The sequence below is a fragment of the Silene latifolia genome, chromosome Y (assembly GCF_048544455.1).
Source record: "Silene latifolia isolate original U9 population chromosome Y, ASM4854445v1, whole genome shotgun sequence".
NCBI lineage: Eukaryota > Viridiplantae > Streptophyta > Magnoliopsida > Caryophyllales > Caryophyllaceae > Silene > Silene latifolia.
In genome coordinates this window covers 187,130,651-187,136,354 of record NC_133538.1, presented here as the reverse complement: position 1 = coordinate 187,136,354, position 5,704 = coordinate 187,130,651, and the positions used below count along the sequence as shown (strand labels likewise).

At 39.0% G+C, this 5,704-nt stretch overlaps 1 non-coding gene across 1 annotated transcript; it reads left to right on the top strand.

Annotated features, from left to right (window-relative positions):
• Window positions 1-943: 943 nt before the first annotated feature.
• Window positions 944-1,050, top strand: LOC141634576 (small nucleolar RNA R71). Its single transcript, XR_012539303.1, has one exon. It is a non-coding gene; the product is annotated as a small nucleolar RNA R71 (small nucleolar RNA).
• Window positions 1,051-5,704: the final 4,654 nt, after the last annotated feature.

Here is a 5,704-nt window from a genome sequence, read left to right as displayed (position 1 = left end):
TCTCCCTTATCACTAGCTTCCACAACTTCATCCTCAACTTGCTTCTTCGGTGCTTCATACCTTGTACCACTTCTCAAGTGAATGGCACTAACCGTTTCATGTCTTGGGGGATTACTTTGAGGTGGTAATTGCCCCTTTTGTCTTTGTGAGCTTGAAGATGCTAGTTGAGTTAATTGGGTTTCCAATATTTTGGTGTGAGCTAGGATGTTGTTGATGGTAGTTACCTTTGCTTGACTATCTTTTTTGCATTTGAGTGAAAAATTCTTGTTGATTCTTTTGCATTTGAAGGACCGCTTTTTGAACATCAAAACCTTGGTCATTTTGTTAATTGTATGGATTTTGATTTTGGTAACCTTGGTTTTGGTTGTAAAAGGGTCTTTGATTTTGGTTTCTCATGGGAGGTGGGGTGTATGTTGTTTGAGGGTTTTGAACATTTTGGCTTTTGTATGAGAGATTTGGATGGAATTTGGTGTTTTCATTGTAATAGTTGGAATAAGGGGTAACACTCTTGTATGCTTGGAAAGCATTCAGTTGTTTATTTGTACCCCTACATTCACTTGAGTCATGTCCCAAAGTTCCACAATTCTCACATATCCCACTTGGGATTGATGAGGATGCCGTCATGGCATTAACATGATGCTTTGGTGATTTCGAGGCTTCTTCAAGTCTAGCCATAGCTTTTTCAAACTTCAAATTGATGGTATCAATATGAGCACTAAGTTGAGCACCCAATTGAGTAACGGAGTCTACTTCATGCTTTCCTCCTCTAGTAGCCTTGCGAGGTCTACTATATTGTGAGTTATGGACCGCCATTTCCTCAATTTTGTTCCAAGTTTGATTGTCATCAACTTCGGTGAACATTCCATTTGATCCCATGTTGAGAATGTTCCTTGAATCTTCATATAGACCGTTCCAAAATTGTTGTACCAAGAACCACTCGCTAAGTCCATGGTGAGGACATGAGCGACAAATTCCCTTGAACCGCTCCCAAGCTTCATACAAAGATTCTTTATCCCTTTGCTTAAAACCCGTAATTTGAGCTCTTAGCATGTTAGTCTTTTCCGGTGGGTAGAATTTTTTGTAGAAAGCTAGAGCCAACTTTTTCCAAGAATCAATTCCGAGAGTGGCCTTATCAAGCCCTTCAACCATTGTTTCGCGGTGCTAATTAGAGAAAAAAGTAAATAAGACCCATCGAATTTGGTCTTGAGTTACACCGGTTTGAGAAATCGCATCACAATAGTCACAAAAGGTCTCCATATGAGAATGAGGGTCTTCACTAGGCATCCCCCTAAATTGGCTCCTTTCGACTAATTGGATAAATGCGGATTTGGCAATGAAATTTCTGGTTAGATGTTGTGGTGTGGGAGTACCATTGGGTAGGTTCTCCTCGGTGGGTACGGAATGTGATGAAAACTTAGGCATTGTGGGTTGATTTTGTGTTGTATATTGTGTTGGGTTCTCCTCACCTTCTCTTGCAAAAGGGTTGATGAACTCAATAGTTGGTTGAATATCTACAACCTCACTAATACCTCTCAAATTTCTCCTAGCAAGTCTTCTATTGGTTGTCAAAGTTCTTTCAATTTCACGATCAAAAGATAACAAATCACCTTGTGACCTTCTAGAAATGCAAAATATCAAACAGCTCGAAAACAATTAGAACAAACCTTGACGAGTTTTACTTCCTCAAGACAAAGAAAGACACAACTAATAACAATATAAGAAAATGTAAATCAAGATAACACCGTCCCCGACAAGGTGCCATTTTTGGTCGGACTATTTCGGATGCTATATTCTATTTTTCGGAACAATTGTCGTTGGAAGCACCTAGACCAAAACACAATTTATAACTTCACAAACAACTCTACAATAAGTAAAGAGGCAAGTAAAGGTCGGATCCCAAGGGACGGGAATTGAGATGAGATTTCTATTGAAACTAGTGGTGTCTTAGGTGTGTCACAATTTGGGATGATGTAGAAGGTCACTAAACTAAATAGCAATGAAAGTAAATAAGCAAGATGAATTGAGAGGGTTGTAAGCAATTGATAAAAAGCACTAGGATGTCATGGGGTCATAGGGGATTCATGGGAATTGATCATACAAACATGTTCTCAAATTATAAGCAAGCAATTATTGTTGTGATGGATTGAGTTGGGTTATATCTTACAATCCTAGGAAAGTTTGGGTCCCGGAGCCGAATCGATTAGATTGTACAACACCTACAAGTCGACTTAGTCTTCCCTACTCAACAACATGCATGGTCTAATGAGACTCGAGGTGGTTTATGTCTTACAAGTCTCATTGAAAAGATAGGTGATGAGTAAAAAATGCAAGGATTCATAGGATCATATTTCATCAAACATAACATGTGCATGAGTTGAGATCAAAACAAGCAAGCAAATAAACCATGAAAGCATATTAATTTAAGCATGAATCATTCCCCATGTTGGTTTCCCCTAATTACCCATTAACCCTAGCTATGGAACTACTCACTCATTTTCATGTTGAACATGCTAGCAAGGTTGTCAATCATACCAACAAAGTGAAACATGATGAACAAATGAAAGTAATTAGCAATAATTAAAAAGGGATTAAGAGAATTATACCTACTAATGATTCCAATAATAAAGCAAAGAATAATAGAAGTACTTGATGCTTGATTGAGAGGTTGTCAATCTCCCAATAATAACCCAAATAATCTTCAATTACCCAAAATAAAGGATGAACAAAAGAGAGATTAAGGAAATAAAACTTGTATTAAAACTTGATTAATTGTTGATTACAAAACTAAAGAGATATTTGATTGATATTAACTACTCTAAGATTTGAAAAGAAGAACATCTTCTAATTAGACTAATGGGGTATTTATAGTGGAAATTAGGTGGATGCATTAGGGTTAACTAAGGGCTTAAATGACGATTAAGTCCCTACTTAGGAAACGCCGGTATTTTCTGAAGGAAGGGCATCTTTCTTGAAGCTTGAAGAAACGGATTTGCGCTGTCTTGGAATCCGTGCGTCTTAGGCACGGGACGGCCGGATTGAGCAGTGTCTTCCCGGGCGTCCTTGGGAGAAGACGGGCGTCTTCTGGGTGCTGCTGTCGGGGCGTCTTTGGTAGAAGACGCACGGATTGTGGTCCTGGAGGACGGGCGTCTGCAGGGGAAGACGGGCGGATTGCTGCTCAGCCGTGTTTCTTCTTCTTTTCTTCCCTTTTCTTCATAAAATCCTTGGGGATTTCCTTGGAGATGCAAGGATCTTTCCTCATCATTGCCCAACTACTATAATATGTACAAAGGCCTTCTAATCTTGTCTCTCCTTGATGCTTGGTCATTGGATTCAATCAATTTAGTCTCATTTTGCCATGAAAATGCAAGGTTTACACTCCTTTCCTACCAAGGACACAAAACCTCAAAGAATATGCAAAACAAAGAACTAAAGACAATAAATGACTCAAAAATGCACTAAAAAGCATGGGAACAATGCTAAGTCGGGGACTAAATGTGTGCTAATTATGGTCACATCAGTCCCCGAATTGTCTATCATTTTTGTTGCATGCATGTTATGTAGGTCGCAGTTTAGGTGAGTGACTGTATTCTCTTTCCCTCTTGCACATAATTATTCACCCTTTCCTTCATGATATAAGAGTGACCACGTGAGAGTCCGATTTGGTTGCTCTTGCAAAGTCGATAGGTCAGCCTTGTTTATGGACATCATATAACTCGTTTGCGTATTGACTGCTGTAGCTATAACTATTAATTTTTGACTGCATTAAATTGGTTTAAGTAGATAAGTTATAGCTAGCTCTGAGTTTTTTTTCCGTTCTATTAGTTTTGCATATAGTTTGCTTGGTGACAAGCAAAGGTTTGGTTTGGGGAGATTTGATATACTTCATTTGCACGCATTCCGATGCATATTTAGTAGTGTTTAGCTACAAATGTCTCCGAATTGTCTACTTTGGTTTCTCTTGTCTTATTTGCAGGAATGAACCAAAGAGAAGCTAAATCAAGCTTAATACATGTCCCTATGCATGCATTTAGGAGAGGAGTTGAGTCGGATCTTTAAGAATACTATTTTGAGATGCGAAAAGAAGTAAGATAGCTAGGCGAGCAAAGGAAGAACTTCAAATTACTAGTGCCTACTTTGAAGAGCCATATCTCAAGTTTTACAACTTATTTTCAGGTTATTCTAATTGGAGATCAAAGGCTGTCCTCTTAACTTTCCAATGCCGCCGGAAATGCCCTGTTTGCTCAAGTAACGAAGAAATGGCAGACGTTTGAAGTTCAGTGCGTGATGAAAGTACTCGATCGAGTATAATTGTGTTCGATCGACTCCTTTTTCTACTCGATCGAGTAGTGCCTATTTGATAAGTGTTCGATCAAGTACCTAAAGTAGTCTATCGAGAGGTTTTAGCTTTGTTTTGATTGATCAAGGGATATAAAAGTCCTCGATCGAGTAAATCTCTATTGGGCTCGGGCTTTTCGCTTTAATTCTTTATTAGGTCAAATAAAATCCTATTTCTTATAAATAGGAACGATCAGACGTCATTTGTACGACACGATATACATTAATCTTTTCGCTTTCTCTCTGTTGAACGTTACACTGCTTCTCTTTTCGGGATCTAAGTCTGTAATCTCTTTCCTTACTCTCTCTATTTAATTCTCCTTTTCATTTGCAATGTTTATTTCTTCTTTATCTTTCGCTCTTATTTCCTTTATCATTATGTCTAGCTAATTATCCCTTCTAGGATTTAGAGGAGTCAAAGATTATTGTTAATTGTTAATTAGTTTGCAGATCTGTCGTTGTTATTATGTCTTTGTGGTTTATCACTGCTCTTAAGTGTAACTAGTTGATTGAATCGATGCAATTAGCTTATTTAACATTGATAATCCTTGACCTAGACCGGAAGGTTGGAAGAGGTGAGACTTGCAGTGAGAATTAGGGCACTTTAGTGAGGGCGGAAGCTAAGCTATTAGTGTTTTAGGGCGAATTGAGACCGGAAGGAGATATTCGTTGCCCCTTAGACCGATACAACTGATTGATATGTGACCTTAGCTGCAATTGATCGATAATCATTGATGACCCGACATCCTAGTTCCCTTTTCTTATTGTTAATCTCTCTTTTTATTTCCTCTTGCCTTAATCTCAGTAGTTTTGTTAAATCATTTCAAACCCCCTTCTGGTGACTTTAGACAGACCGAGTTGACAAGTAGATAGTGATCGCCTCCCTGTGGAGATCGACTCTACTTATTGCAAGCTTCTGTTAGTGTAACTAGGTATTTATTTTTGGTACCTGACGACGGTAGCAAATTTTGGCGCAGTTGCCAGGGACGCAACTACTTTATTTACTTGTTTTAATTTTGTCTGTTTTTAGCCTCAAGGAATTTATTCCTCGAGGCCGTTCTCATCTTTTTCTTTAGTGCTGTTTTGATATGTCTTACAGGTCCTGCCTAAACAGTTCTAGGTAAAACATCGTCAAAGGGAAGGCTTGAGTACCTTTGACCTCCACCTATGTTCCATCCTATGGCGCAGCAGGTGGTTTACTGTGGGAGATGTGGTGCTGCTGGGCACAATGCAGCTATTTGCATGGCAGAGAACAACGAGGTCTATGCGTTCAAGCACCGTAGACAAGCTAGCCATTCCGTTGTAGTTGTGCCTCCACATTTACCTTATTAACGAGGCTATCAAAAGCCTCCGTTCGTCTGGCTACCAC